A 14526-nucleotide genomic window follows, 5' to 3' on the forward strand; every position below is an offset into this window, starting at 1 on the left:
TCTCTCATTGTGACATCAGATGAACTTACACAAAGTTCTTAATCCTCACTACAGGGGAAATTTCTCAATGTATAGTTTTAATTATTACTTAATATTGCTGGAAATAGACATTCTGCTCCTACTCAATTGGAGAAAAAGCCAATAGGATCAGACTGTAAAAATACAAAAAATAAATTCAGACACATTGCCACTTGTTTCATTGAACTGGGACTGAAGTTAATTTAGTCCCACCTTCTTACTGAGGACTTCTGTAGTAAGGGTTGCAAGTCACAGTACTGGCCTTGATTGTCTGTCTGGGAAACATTATCACTTTAATAAAAAGTTGCAGTAAGAAATAAGAGTATGTCTAGACATTGGTTGCTTTGTCCTATATTACAAACAACAATGTGCATTAAACAAACCACTTTTAGTCTTACAAGTTAAATATTAATCTTTGATTATATTTTGTATAAAATCCTAAACCACAGACATATCTTATTAATATTTCCCTTCATTTGTTGAAGTCTGTACTTACGAACTTCTTGGTTATTATTTTAATGATTGCTCAAAAGACTCCGAAAGATATAAATGTTATACTTTTATATCCACTCTCAAAAGAAAAAAAATTAATCTAGGAAATACTGTGAGGAATTTGAAAATATTCCACACAAAGTGACCTTAAGCAAGTGAAAACAAAAAGCATTTTTTCAGCCCAAACCACAGTGAAACCAAACAAAACTAAACCAAACTACGGTGTTACTTACAACAAGATGTAATGTAAATGAGTCATGTATGGTTAAGTGACAACCCATAAAGAATCTAGAATCATAGAATAGCTTAGGTTCAGAGGGGTTTAAGTTTTTAATTTCGTCTTATGCTTTCTTCAGAGCACAAGTAACTTAGATCAGGTTGCACAGGTCCTTGTCCAGTTGCATTTTGAATATCTGCAAGACTGGAGACATTTTTTTTAAGTAAGAGAGTATGTGTGCAAACCTTCACAATCCAGCAATTTACAACTGTGAAGTGTGAAAAAAGGTCTTTTCTGTGAGTGATAAAATTTTAAAACAACAAGCATTGTTGAAGTTGTTTTTCATTTTCTTTTGAAATTTGCAATAACTGCATCAGGTTTTCAGTCTCAGATTAGATGGAAATGTCAAATGAACATTAGATTCTTTTAATATTTCATTAAAAAATAAAAAAGAACAACGGGTGTGAACATGAATGTTTGCCCACGCATTTTATATTTCTTCTTATAAAGTTGTAAAAGTATTTTCCAAGATAATTAGTGATTCAGTTAGATTAATTAAAAACTTTCACAGAATTAACTATAGTTAATATTTTGCTTATTTACCTTCATTAAAAAAACCTGGAGGAAGTCACAATAAAGGTGTCATGCGAAGGATGGTAAGATCTGAGACTAACATAACTGATAATAATTGAGAAGAATAACCTTTCTTCCTCACATTGCTTCCACAAAGTGAGGCTCTTGAAAACTATGCACAAGGTGCCTCATTTTATTCAGGTGTCTTTTAAATCACCTTTTGCATGCTATGATGAGCTTGGCCCTGATGTTTTCAACATGAGTATGGTGTTGGTTTAATGGGTTACACAACTGGAATTTCTAAACCACCAGTGAGGCATCTTTAATTTCATGTTCAGTTAAGGTACACCACAGTGTCTTTGGTAAAGCTATCTCTGTCTTTCAGAAGTTCTTAAAAAATACAAATGTGTAAACAGCTTTTAAGGAAATTGTATTCTTGAAACATGACAAACAGAAACAAGGGAATACTGTCTTCTGTCGTGCTGCTTTGCTAGGTAGAATCTTTCACAGCAATCCATATGCAGAGCTTGAAGAGATGTTTGTTTTTTGGGATTTTTTTTCTTTTTCTAGATTACTGTCCCTGTCTAGATGAACTTTCGCCTCAAAGTTATAAAACCAGGAGAGATGTCATATCTGGAGAGAGAGAGAGATATGGGTTTTTTCACGAGGCAAATGTTCTTCATAGCAGTAAGTGCAAAAATCTTCAAAAGTATAGTCAGCAAACTGTCTGTAAGGGAAACTTCATCTTAAAATGGCAGAACTAATGCTTTTAATCTCTTCTGAATGTTTCATCTCTTTTAAATGTGTTTTGAAAATTCTTATTTATTGTTACAATTCTCAAAGATTTTTGTATATCTATCAGAACTGTTCTCCTCAGTGATGTCTTGTAACCACAAGCTACAGTTTAATAAAACATTTAATCAAGCATATTTATTTTTTTCATCCCTTTTGTTCAAAACAGAATAAACATCTATGTTCATTTACCTGTAGAAGCTTCTTGAATTTTTTTGATATTTTTTAATTCCTTTTGATTTCTACATTTTTCAGTATACTTCAGCTGTTTGGAGAGGTAACATATAAACATATTTACTAGTTTCAGTGAGAATTTTTATACCATAATAATTAAATCGAATTTCATGTAACACTTTGACTAAAAAAGGAGAAACTTACAGAGGAGTGAGTCTTTACCAAAACCATTGGCAGATTTCAATACATGTTACCAAGTAAGTCTTAATATTTTAATAGGACTAAATCATAATACTTTTTATGCCAGCACCTTGATTATTTCACTCAGATAACTGAGTAGTTAATTATGAAAGAGTTTGAATCTGATGACCTTTCTTGTAAAGTCATTTCTGATAATAATTTTTTTTTAGTGAAATAATGGTTTGATACTTCAATTTACATCAAAGAATAATGTATGAACTCTCTTTACTCTTTTATTCCAAGCTTTGGAGGCAGGATTCACTGATTTATACCTGAATGTATGCATTAAAAATAGCTGCACCATGCTATCCTTTAATCAGTATGCTTCCGAGTCACTTCTTTATTAGTTCCTCCAGCATTTGGGAAAAAAAAAAGCTGATAATCAAAATGCCAGTCTACACTTTATTTTCATATACTACTTGTGTTTAAAATAATAAAAAGTTATTAGTGAGCCTCAATTTTTATATTCCTTTCATTTTTCTATTAGTAGGAAATATAAGAATTTCAAATGTCTGATAAGAATTTCAAATGTCTGTTTGCAAAGCTAAGTCCCTTTTCCTTGTTTGTGTTTTTTTCTCCTAAATCCTACCAAACAGATGTATATACTTGTTGTCAGCTGTATTTGTCACTGTACAAGCTGTCTCTCGCCAGTTTTTCAGCATGTTGTTAGACATGATTTATTATGTACTGTCATCCCATAGTTTCTTTACAAAGAAGCCAACCTAACTACCATTCCTGAATGAAGAAGTTATCCAAATAGTCAGAAGACCATAATACTTATTTGATCATCTCTAACTTGATGTTTATTTAGTCTCACAGTTTTCCATTGTTAGGTATTTTGGATAAGAATTAAAAAAAAGAGAACATATTACTATGTTCTATTCTCATGGGAACAATAAATACAGTTTATACAAATACTACCGCATTCTATATACTTTTAAAATGAAGAACTCGATTTGTCCTGTGGTTTTAAATGTCTTTATTACATTGAAAGTTAATCTCCTTGGGCTATCAGTGTTGAGCTATTGACCAATTACCTCCTTATAAAACGCTTCACAAGAGATAATATGTGGACAGTGCATAAATCTCAAGATCATATTCACCATCACTTCATAAATCCAAATCAGGGAGAATTAATCATAGTTATCTAGTTGCCCATTAACAAATCTGAGATGGAAAATTCTGTTCCTTTCACAAATGCATATTTATACCCCTCCGAAAAATTGGTCTAACTGAATCATATAGACAATGACATAGGACCAATGACTTAGAATGGGAAGGGAAATGGCGGTAAATACATTAAAAAATCCATTTGCTGAAAAAACCTCCAGTCCTCACTTCAAAAATTTAAATCCTCTAGCTGAAGATACCATACAAGATCCATTTTCTTTTCTGTTTTTTCAATATTCACTATTCAGCAGAGACAATCCACTCCAAATAGTTCCAAATAATGCTTATACATTTGTAGTGTAAAATAGCTATGTTCTACAGTACACATTACCTTAGGAAAGAGAACCCATAGGATTAAAATTCGCAAGTTGCTAACATTGTCCTTTCAAACTGTACATTGCAAACTTTCTTTGTGTGTGACAGATTCTACTGCTATTGTCAGAAGCATAAGGGTGTCAAGGCGAAAGCTGCAATAAGCAATACAAATGTCACTTTGATGCTTCCAAATGCTTGTGACTATTTTGCAGGGAGGTTTCTGGCCTTATTAAGTCTACTAATGTTGTTTTATCAAATTAATTCAACATTGATGAGTGCTATTTACTCCCTTTCATCTTCAAGTATGCTCACAAGGCGTTTCCAAATCTGAATACTCCCATTTCCATCTGAATGTGGCTAGCTACATCTCACTCTGGTAGTCTTCTGATAGCAAGAAAAAACCAAAATGCAGTGATATGACACACACTGTCACTCTTCCTGACTTACTACATTCATTCGTATCATGAAGCCTGTTTAGACAACACAGTTCTTTTCAGATGTAAGTGTTGCTAATGTACCCAAAGAAAATAAAAGCTACATCTGAGATGAAGATTCTTCTAAGCATTGTAATTTATCTTGTATAGCTGGTGTTGCTGCCCATGGAGGAGCTATCTTGAAGTTTTCCACTGACAATAACCTACTTTTGTCTGTTTATAGCCATAATCGTCATAAATCATTCAGAGTAAAACATCTCTGCATGCATATTGAGACTAGAATAAATAATTTGGCTACTCTGTGATAAAAATAATGATAATAAAATGACTGATAAAACTATTACTTTGGAGGTTCTACATATGAGCAAAGGATGTCCTTTGCTTCAGGAAAGCAGTATTTGCTTTTTCCATGAAAAATGTCACCTAAATTTTGCTTAAATTTTAACCATTGAAAAATTCTGTTTAACACATGTTTGGCAGGAATGCAGTAGAGTTGGGCTGGTACATTTGTCGGAGGTTTAGCTCCTCGGCTGGAACTGTGAGGCATAAGAGGCTGCCTCTCACCTCCCAAGGTACCCCTCTGCATAACAGGAGTCTAGGTCCACAGGCTCCTGAAATATTAACAGGCTAATCACAGCAGAATGTAAACTTTTGCACATTATTTTTTGTCCTATGTAGAGTCTCTAAGTACAATGCTAGGCAAAAGCAGGATTCACATGAAACAATTCAATAAACCCAAGAGGAAATGGTGTATGCCTAAATTAGCCATTAAAAACAGATTAAAGGAAGTTCATGTCAAAATGAGCCCATATCTGTGATCTTAGCATCATCCTTGTGACATTCCCACTCTGAGCTGGGAAGCACAATCTGGCACTCTTGCCTTCAGTTGTGAATCTCAGCTACCTCTTCCTCATAAAACAAATGCAGTGGTCATGCCTCCTTCTACTTCGTATACCAAAATTCAGTGAACAAAGTGTTTATTCCGTTGCTACAAAATCTGTGGTATTCTGTCTAAAAGGAGCTAAACACACAGTTGTCATACCTTATGAAGGAGGACATTAAGTCCTTTATGTCAAAATGGTTTCAGTATCAACAAAAAGTTTTTTGAGGCAGTGGAGGAAAAGGGATCCATTTTATAAATTATTTATTAGATTCAACAGCTCAGTGTTGTTATACGCTCCAAAGAACACTTAGTTATTTCATTATTAATTACTCTAATATATTCTTTTGTGCTAATTTCTCTTTGAGAAATCCTGAACACCCTGAATTTAGTGAGTTTTCCACTGTTGACTTGAAAGGAGTCAAGATTGGGTAGAAAGTCCTAACCTACAGAAGATGGTTCCAAACAAAAAGCAAATTTGGTTGCTTGCTCCGTTTCTGACAACTTGTCACTGAAATGTATTCCCTTACCGCAGTTCAAAATTACAACTGGTATTGTGGAATGTTTTTCTTGGATGAATCCAAGAAGGCTTCATTCTTATCATCACAAGGAGAGCAAGACAGTGCAAATTATTTTTAAAGGGACAAATTATGTGAACAAATAACACTGCTACGAAGTCCCTATTAAAGCAATCATAAATTAGTCTTACTGTTTAGCCAAGTTGACTTCTTCCAAGGATCTCTGATCTCTGCTGAAAAGAGAACAAAATTTTCATGCTTTTCTATTTGGTTTTGGATATTTTGGTTTCTGTACACTGTATAACTTTCTTACTTATAAAGCTACATGACTTGATATATTTAAAAAGTTCTGTCAGATCTGATAGTGTTGTTATTTTAAGAGTTTCCAGAGATTCTTCTGAAGTTTTGTGAAGCTAACTTAAAAGACTGCCAGCAGCGAGCTAATTAGCTTAATTCATGTAATCCTAGGACATGAAGAGAAACTGAAGTGTGTTTTCAGGAGTGTCAAGTACAGTACCAAATTCCACTCAATGGTTTTGGCAAAATTAAACAAAAATTATGCATGACCAAATTGACTTGAGTAACAAGTGTGTGGTAAAGCAAGAGAAATGTGCTTTTTGGTATGCAGGAAAAAGGAAGCTTAAAGACAGATGATTGACTAGAGACTGCAGCTTGGCAGCATACACAGCTTGTTGCACTGACAAGAAGTTTTCTGATATGTGTCTACTTTATTTTGTAAATTGTTACAGAAAGAAGAAGAAAGAAAAGCTGAAGTTGCATTTTCCCAGATATAACAATGAATTTCTGAAGACACAAAATATTTAGAGATTATTAAGCTTTCACTGAACTCTGTTGTATAACTTGTGCACACCTGATGCTTTTCTTTCTCATTGCAGAAACATGGTTAGATCTTCCTCCAGCTTGACTATGCATCTTTGTCTTCATGTCAATGAGATTGACCTAACCTGCTGAATATCTGACCTATGGTGCATGTCTTCATAAATGATCTTGGTTTAGTAAGCAGCAGTCAGTCTGGTGTTTCCTATCTCTTCTTTTTCTTCCCTGGTTTTTTTTTTCTGCATGTCCACTTCTGTTTTTTGGCAGCACATTTCAATACAAAGGCAATAGTGCTGCTGGTCCAGCAATCTTCACTTTAAAACAGTGTATTTCTGTGGTTCATTCTTGTAAAACTCAGAACTGTCTTCCATTGAAAAATTACAGTTCGTTTCAAGGAGTGCATTGGTAGGACACAGATTTTCATAGGGAGAGAATAAGAATAGTGTTGTAAGACATTTCTTTTACTATCCTTGCAAATTTAATAAATATAGTTGTGCAAAATAATCTCACACAAGATACCAGTGAAACTGTGAAGAAATTAGGAATAATTCCCAAGACCTATCCCAGATCTGCCCATATCCATGGATAATATCTTTCACATATATGTGTGTATATATGTGATATATAAGAGATAATAAACGACCATGAATTAAGGCAGACCATGAAACTTTCCATGTTATGAATTCCAAAGACTGCTGTATAAAGAATAAGGTGCAAAGTGAGATTCTGTGCAAAGACAGATTTGCTTTCTCTCAGGAAAGATTTTAAAAAAAAAATATTTGCAGGGAAACAGTACTTTGTTTAAAGGATGAAAAAGCAAAAAAATGGACAGATTCATACCAATGTGAACCTAAACACTAAAAATCTCTTAAGCTTGCTAACAAGTTCAAGGAAAGATTACTTTTTTTTCTCGTTTTCATTAACAAAGCAACATCAAAGACTTGAAACAAAGGACAAGTGTTTACAAAGATTGGAAGAAACTAATAAATATTTCTGTTCTTATGAAGAGAGTCTTAAATTTTAATAAGAAATCATGAACAAAAAGCTATGCAGATTTGCCTGTTACAAGATGCTTTCCACAGTAACAATCTGACAGCTGGCTTCAAGGAAAGGTACTTTTGTAATAAAGCATCTTTTTAGGCCAGGTCTTTCATAATACCAATCCAATGACTGCAGGGAGGTGGTAAAATGGTATGAACACAAGGAAAGTACACATTCATGAATCTGTGGAAACAGACAGTGGTCTATGGCATGTTTTCTGCATGGCACCAGTGAAAACAGGGATGTTAGCTGCTGGCATTTTGTTTGAAGAAAAAGAGAAATTAGTATTACTCCAACTGACAGCAAGGTTACTGGGGCACTGGTTATATACACGAGAAAAAAAAATTCAGAGACACATCTGCGACATAGGAAGCTGGAGTTTACCATTTTGCATAAGTATTTCTGTATGTATCTTTAATAAGAAGGGTGCTATCTTCCATGAAGATTAATTCAGCATCCTCTGAGCACACTGTCATACACTGTAGAGGAGTGGGTGAAAATGTATTTTTTTTTTCTTTTCAGGAAATATTTTTCAATTCAATTCAAATCTCCTGTTGTGATTAATAGACAGTTTTCAGTATCAAAGCAAGGTATGCTCAAGTTTTCCTACATAAGTTAATATGATACTGCAGTTAAAACATTATAAAATTTGAGAAGGTGAGTTTATTACAAAATTTCTCTTGCCCACCTCCAGCCTATACCCTGGGAGAAACAGAGTGAAAGACATATAATACCTTGATGTTGTGCAAAGATAGTTCAGCACTAGCTAAAACATTTGTGAGTTATCAGCACTGATTTTGTCACAAATCTAAAGCAGAACACCACATGGAATACTATGAGTAAACTTAATTTCATCCCTGCCAGAAGCAGTAAAATGAGAAAAAGAAAGAAGATAAATAAAAATAAAAATAATTTACCAGTGTAGCAAAATAATCCTCCAAGTAAGTAAGATAAATTAATGATGATGATGATGATAATAATAATAATAATAATAATGATAAAACCTAGAAAGCATTCCAGGACAATCAATCTATATAGGCTGAAACAAAGTCACGTGAAGTATATTCTGTTTCTTCCTTACTCTTGTCTTCTTCAGAGGCTAAATATCTTTCACTTTTGATTTAATTGTTCAGAACATAACTGAATGATAAAAGTTTTTTGATGGAAATTTCTTGCAGCAACACAATCAATCATATTTCCAGTGTATTCACTATCTTGAACCCCTGAGCCTCAAAGACTTCTTTTCTATGGAGCTTACTTGTTAATTTAGCACTGATCAAAGGCTAAAACATTTATCATGCTTATTAGTGAATAAACCTAGCAGCAGGTATCCCAAGTGAGGAAGCAAATCCTCATTTCCTGTAAGAATGAATTGGAAATTATTCAAAGTGCTTGGAAATATTTTTCAAGAGTGACGAATTGTCAAAAGAAAGCAGCCGCTAGATGTGGCAGCTCTAGGGTTAGAAGGAATGAAAAAAAAAAAAGCATTTTACAAAGGTATCTATAGACTACTCTGCAGGGCTGTTCTACAGTTTCCTTTACTTTAATTGAGTCTGAGATCCTGTACCAACTAAACCTTAGAATGAAGTTACAAAGAACTGTATAAACTATTGTGAGAATTCTTCACCCTTGTTTCTCTAGAGCCCTAATCTTTTTTAGTTCCTAAAGATGAATGCTAACATGATGGAGAGGATTCTCTAGAACTCATCTACAAGCAACTCCAGTGTGATCTCAGGAGAAATAGTAAACCCTGGTGTATGTGGACCTACCTTTACCAGTATGTAGCAGAGGGAAACAAGGACTGTACTGTATGCAGGCTCACCACTAGAGGTTTGGATCCATTTACCAGCAGCGTAACCTGTCCACAGAAGTTCCTTGGGGAAGTTGGACCTTGATAAACCTACTGAGCAAATACTCAAAACTAGGTAGGGACTTGCTCTATCTGATGAAGGCAATCCCACCAACAGTTTTTGATTTCTCCTACTTGATTCTTACCCAAAACTGTTACTCCATGTCTTTTAGTCTTTTTTTCATTTCTTTATTATGACTTCACTTGGACACAGTCTGATCTTGTTTCATATTCCACCCAAATGCCATCCTATCTTACTATACTTAGGTAACCTTTTATTCAGTCTCATTGAAAGCAATGGATTTCTAAATACTTTGTTGTTTTCTCCATCTTCGTTTGTCCTTCAGACTTCAATGCTCTGACTCAGCTAGCTACATGTTCATCTTGATATGCTGTCCAGGAGGAAAAAGCCTGTGGAATTTTTGTGGTATTTATCTGTCATGTTTGCCAGTACACTGCTGCTCTACAGCAAATGGTACTGCAGACATACTTTTCCAACTCCTGTAACTGCCACACTTATGGATTCTTTAATGAAAGGGCAGACTACACAACAATATATACAGATCAAGATACATATATGTACACATCTATGTATTGTATAAGAAGAAAAAATAACCTATAAAAGAGATAGTAGGCGTCCTGGTTTCATGTAGCTGTTCTTGGTAAAGTGTTTTTTGTATTGACAATTTTTCTATGTATTGATTTTGTGTATTTGACAGTAAGGGTGATATAAATTGTGAAACTAAGCAAAAAACTCAGTAGAGCATACTGGCTGGCACCTCCGGAGCTATAGCTTCAAACTATTCTGACTATTGAATTTACCTGGATTTCTTCTTTGCAATAGGAGCCCATTAGTGTTCCGCGCATCAAATCACCCATGAAAGATGCTTCAGTTTCTCAATCCCCAACAAGAGCTTGCTTTGGAGAAATTTTCAGTTTAGAACTGACAGAAATAAAAGATCCTTGTTACTGTCCATCTTAGCCACTATCCCCAAGGAGAGAAACTTGAACTGTTGGAACAAATTTTTTTGTGATAAACGAAGTTTATTGGTGAAAATATAGTTACTATTTCCTATGATAAATATTAGAAACCCATAGAAATTAGACTATATGTGTACCTCCTGCAGAAAAGAGAACCCATAGTCAAGGTTTCCTATATTTGTGGTTGTTTTACATTTCATATCCAGTGGCTATTTTCGTGCCAAAGTAGGGAAGAGGCAGGGAAAACTCAAGAGTTTCAGTACTGAACTTCCTATGTAGTTCCGAGCAGCAAGTAAGCCTAGGAACAGCGCAGGTGAATGCAGAAGCTCTGACATAATATTTTAAGGGTAGGATTTGAAAGGTAAATTTCTCAAATGTCTCCACATTATCAAAAGCTCATGGGCTTAACCATGGACTTTTAGCTGTTACAAGATGCACCTATTTTACAAACACGACAGCTGAAAGAAAAAAGACCTGTAAAAACTAATTTAAAACACAAGGAAATTTCTTTTATTTTGCAGTGGATCTTAACAGTTCTATGTTCTCCTGCTGAAGAAAAGTGTGTTTGTAATTTGCGTTTTGTCATCTCTTCTCTCAAAGGGAAAATGGGAAGTCTTGTGCAATAAAATGAAGTCTCCTACTTCCTCTGTTTTCACCAGAACTCCTCCTTGCTAAGGATCCTCTAAAAAATACAGATCATCTGATTGAAAATATGAGCAGCAACAGCAATTTACTCCAAGAAAAGCCCAACTTCAAACCTGAGAAATCATGTTTAATGGCACCCCCTTACCTTGCATTTTTTTCTCATTAGTAATCACAAAATTAGATATTTGAAGCTAACAATAAAAATAATATTTGAAAAAGAATACTAGGAATACTAATTCCACAAAATGTTGCCTTTTGAATTTATTGAAACTGAAATAACATTCACTCCCTATATTTCCTAAAAATTAGACAGCTTTACTACAAACTAAGGCAGAAGTACTGCAATAACTTAAATAATTGTTTATTCTTGAAAGCATATATAAAATTTTGGAGATGACAAATCAAACACCTACATAAGGGTAGAACAACTTCAAAGAATTCCTTACTTTTCCTTAGTGTTATTGAGTATTTTATGAGCATGAACAGGGGCAGAGCAGAGATACTTCAGTGCTGTAAGCCAAGTAATTCACATATTGTTTTTAAGTATGGAGGACAGATAGAACACAATTCTGACATTGTTCCTTAAAATGCATATTGATATACTATTGTTGTTACAGTCTGCTAAACAGCTAAATAAGATGCACAAATGTGTGTCTTGAAAATTTAACAGAATAAAAAATCAAAGTTGACAGTAAGCACTATTTGGTTGTGAAATAATCTCCCTTGGGAAATGGTGGAGAAAAGCTCCATCTCTAGGAATATTAACTGTTATATTACACAAAACATTGGAAAATACTGGAGGGAATAATTTTGTACTGACAGCAGTCTGGACTAATGTCCCTTTCTGTAACTTCTATATCTGGGAAGAATGTGTTTCAGTTACTCAATCTTAAATTCTTCTTTGAATTTCTCATAATATACCACAGACTTTGATTACATCATGTATTTTAATAATCAAGAGTACAGACTGTAAAAACCAGGAGTTTCATAGAAACCTAAATAATAAATAAATAACGTGTCAAATGTACTAAGCTTCTTTCATGCCTATCAGACATGGTTGTAATGAGTATTTGAACGCGTTATGAGATTAGCTCAGTTGGTCAGAGCCTGGTGCTAATAATGCCAATGTTGTGGATTCGATCCCTTTATGTGCCATTTATTTAAGAGTTGGACTTGATGATACTTGTGGGTCCCTTCCAACTCAGAATATTCTGTGATTCTGTGATATCCATGTAGCATTCCCCTCCTTTTGAGTGCCACGAACTACTGATTAAAAACAATGTGACATTATACAAGCTATTCCTGGCTTTTGAATTACTGTTGCAAGTATAGTAAAGGAAGGAAAAAAATGCCTGAAAAACTGACCCACTAAAATTCACCCAATGTTATTCTTCTACAGAGAACAAACATGCATGTAGCAAAATGTATTTTACTGGGAAAAGTTCTCAATCTTTCTTCACCTCATTTTTGTGCAGTTACTATTTCTTTCTCCAAACTCAGCTTTTAATCTGGTTTCGAAGTTGCAATATTTTATCTCTTTGCATCATTCCAGTGTGTGATTAAAAGAGCAAGGTACAGAAGAGGTTCCAGATTAGCCACCAGCATGCAACTAAATTGGTTAGAGCACGGTACTGACAACACCAAGGTCAGGGGTTTGATCCCAGTGAAGGCTATTCATTTAGGAGTTGAACTCAATGATCCTTGTGGGTCCCTTCCAATTCAGAATATTCTGTGAAATGCAGTCCACTTGGGAAAGCGTTGAAGATCATCATTCTGCATTCCAAGCACGTTTAGGTTCCTTTCTTAAAATATCCTTTATTTCCTTAATGGACTAATAAAATAAGCTGTGACATTACTTTCATCATGAGCCTCTTTTTTATTTTACTTTCACGTTTTAGAATATTTCCAAGCAAACATTTTATTTGCAGCTACTGCAGTCCCTTATAGTGGAGAATCAATATCTGAGTCCTCTCAGAGCTAGGCCTAGATTCCCTAAAATCTTGTGGCTCCTTCCATTCACATCAGCTGCAGCTGTATCAGACTTTGAGGAGGAATAAACTTTTGCTGTTACTTACTTGTTCATCTATTATTAAGGAAATTATTTTATATTGTGTAATTACCTTACAATTTCAAGAAGAATAATTTTAGCATTGGTGACAATGTTTTTTGAAAGACGTCTCTTGTTATTCAGTTTGGATGACTACCTGCCAGACACAGACGTGGTAATGGTTTTTCCACCTTACTCATTTGAGCTGCTGATTATAATTAATTGGAGCTTTTTAAAGACAAGCATATGATGTACAGTAGCAGATGTTCAGTATAAAAATTTGTCTTGGGAAAACATATCTAATCAGCTTGGTGAAAGAAGACTGATGACAAAGAAATAATTAGTGCTCTGTAGACAAATGCTTTAGGGCTCTGAGACCCTAAACTTTGAGGCCACAGTGTATTGATCTCTGAGTCATGTCTTTGCGTATTCCTCATCTGCTAATGACAGGGTAAAACAGAAGAACATGAAATTAAATTCCACTGTACTCTGATACTGAATGTCCTAAGGGCTAGGGGATTTTGTTGGCATATTTGGAAAAGGGTAAACATACATAGAATCATAGAATCATAGAATCATAGACTTGTCTGGGTTGGAAGGTACCTTAAAGATCATCTAGTTCCAACCCCCCTGCCATGGACTGGGATACTTTCCCGGATTGCACATAGTCCAAACCTTGAACACTTCCAGGGACTGGACATCCACAGCTTCTCCAGGTAACCTGTTCTAGTGCCTCACTACACTCACAGCAAAAAATTTCTTCCTCATATCTAATCTAAACCTACTCTCTTTCAGTTTAAAACTATTTCATCTTGTCCTGTGACTACAAAGCCCTGTAAATAGTCTCTCTCCATCTTCCTTGTAAGTTCCCTTTAGGTACTGAAAGGCAGAAATTAGGTCATCCTGAACTCTTCCCTTTTCCAGGATGAACAATTTGAATTCTCTTAACCTTTCTTCATAGCAGAGAAGTTCCATCCCTTTGATCATCTTCATGGCCATCCTCTGGACTTGATCCAACAGATCAACACCCCTTCCATGCTGGGAATCTCAGAGCTGGATACAATGTTCCAGGTGGGGTCTCATGAGACAGTAGAGGGGCAGAATTACCTCCCTCGGCCTGCTGGCCTCACTGCTTTGGATGCAGCCCAAGACACAGTTGGCTTTCTGGGCTGTGAGTGCACACTGCCAGTTCAAGTCCAGCCTCTCATCCACCAGCATCCTCAAGTCCTTCTCAGTGGGGCTGCTCTCAATCTGTTCATCCCCCAGCCTATATTGCTATCAGTGATTGCCCTGACCCAGATGC

The sequence above is a fragment of the Chiroxiphia lanceolata genome, chromosome Z (assembly GCF_009829145.1).
Source record: "Chiroxiphia lanceolata isolate bChiLan1 chromosome Z, bChiLan1.pri, whole genome shotgun sequence".
NCBI lineage: Eukaryota > Metazoa > Chordata > Aves > Passeriformes > Pipridae > Chiroxiphia > Chiroxiphia lanceolata.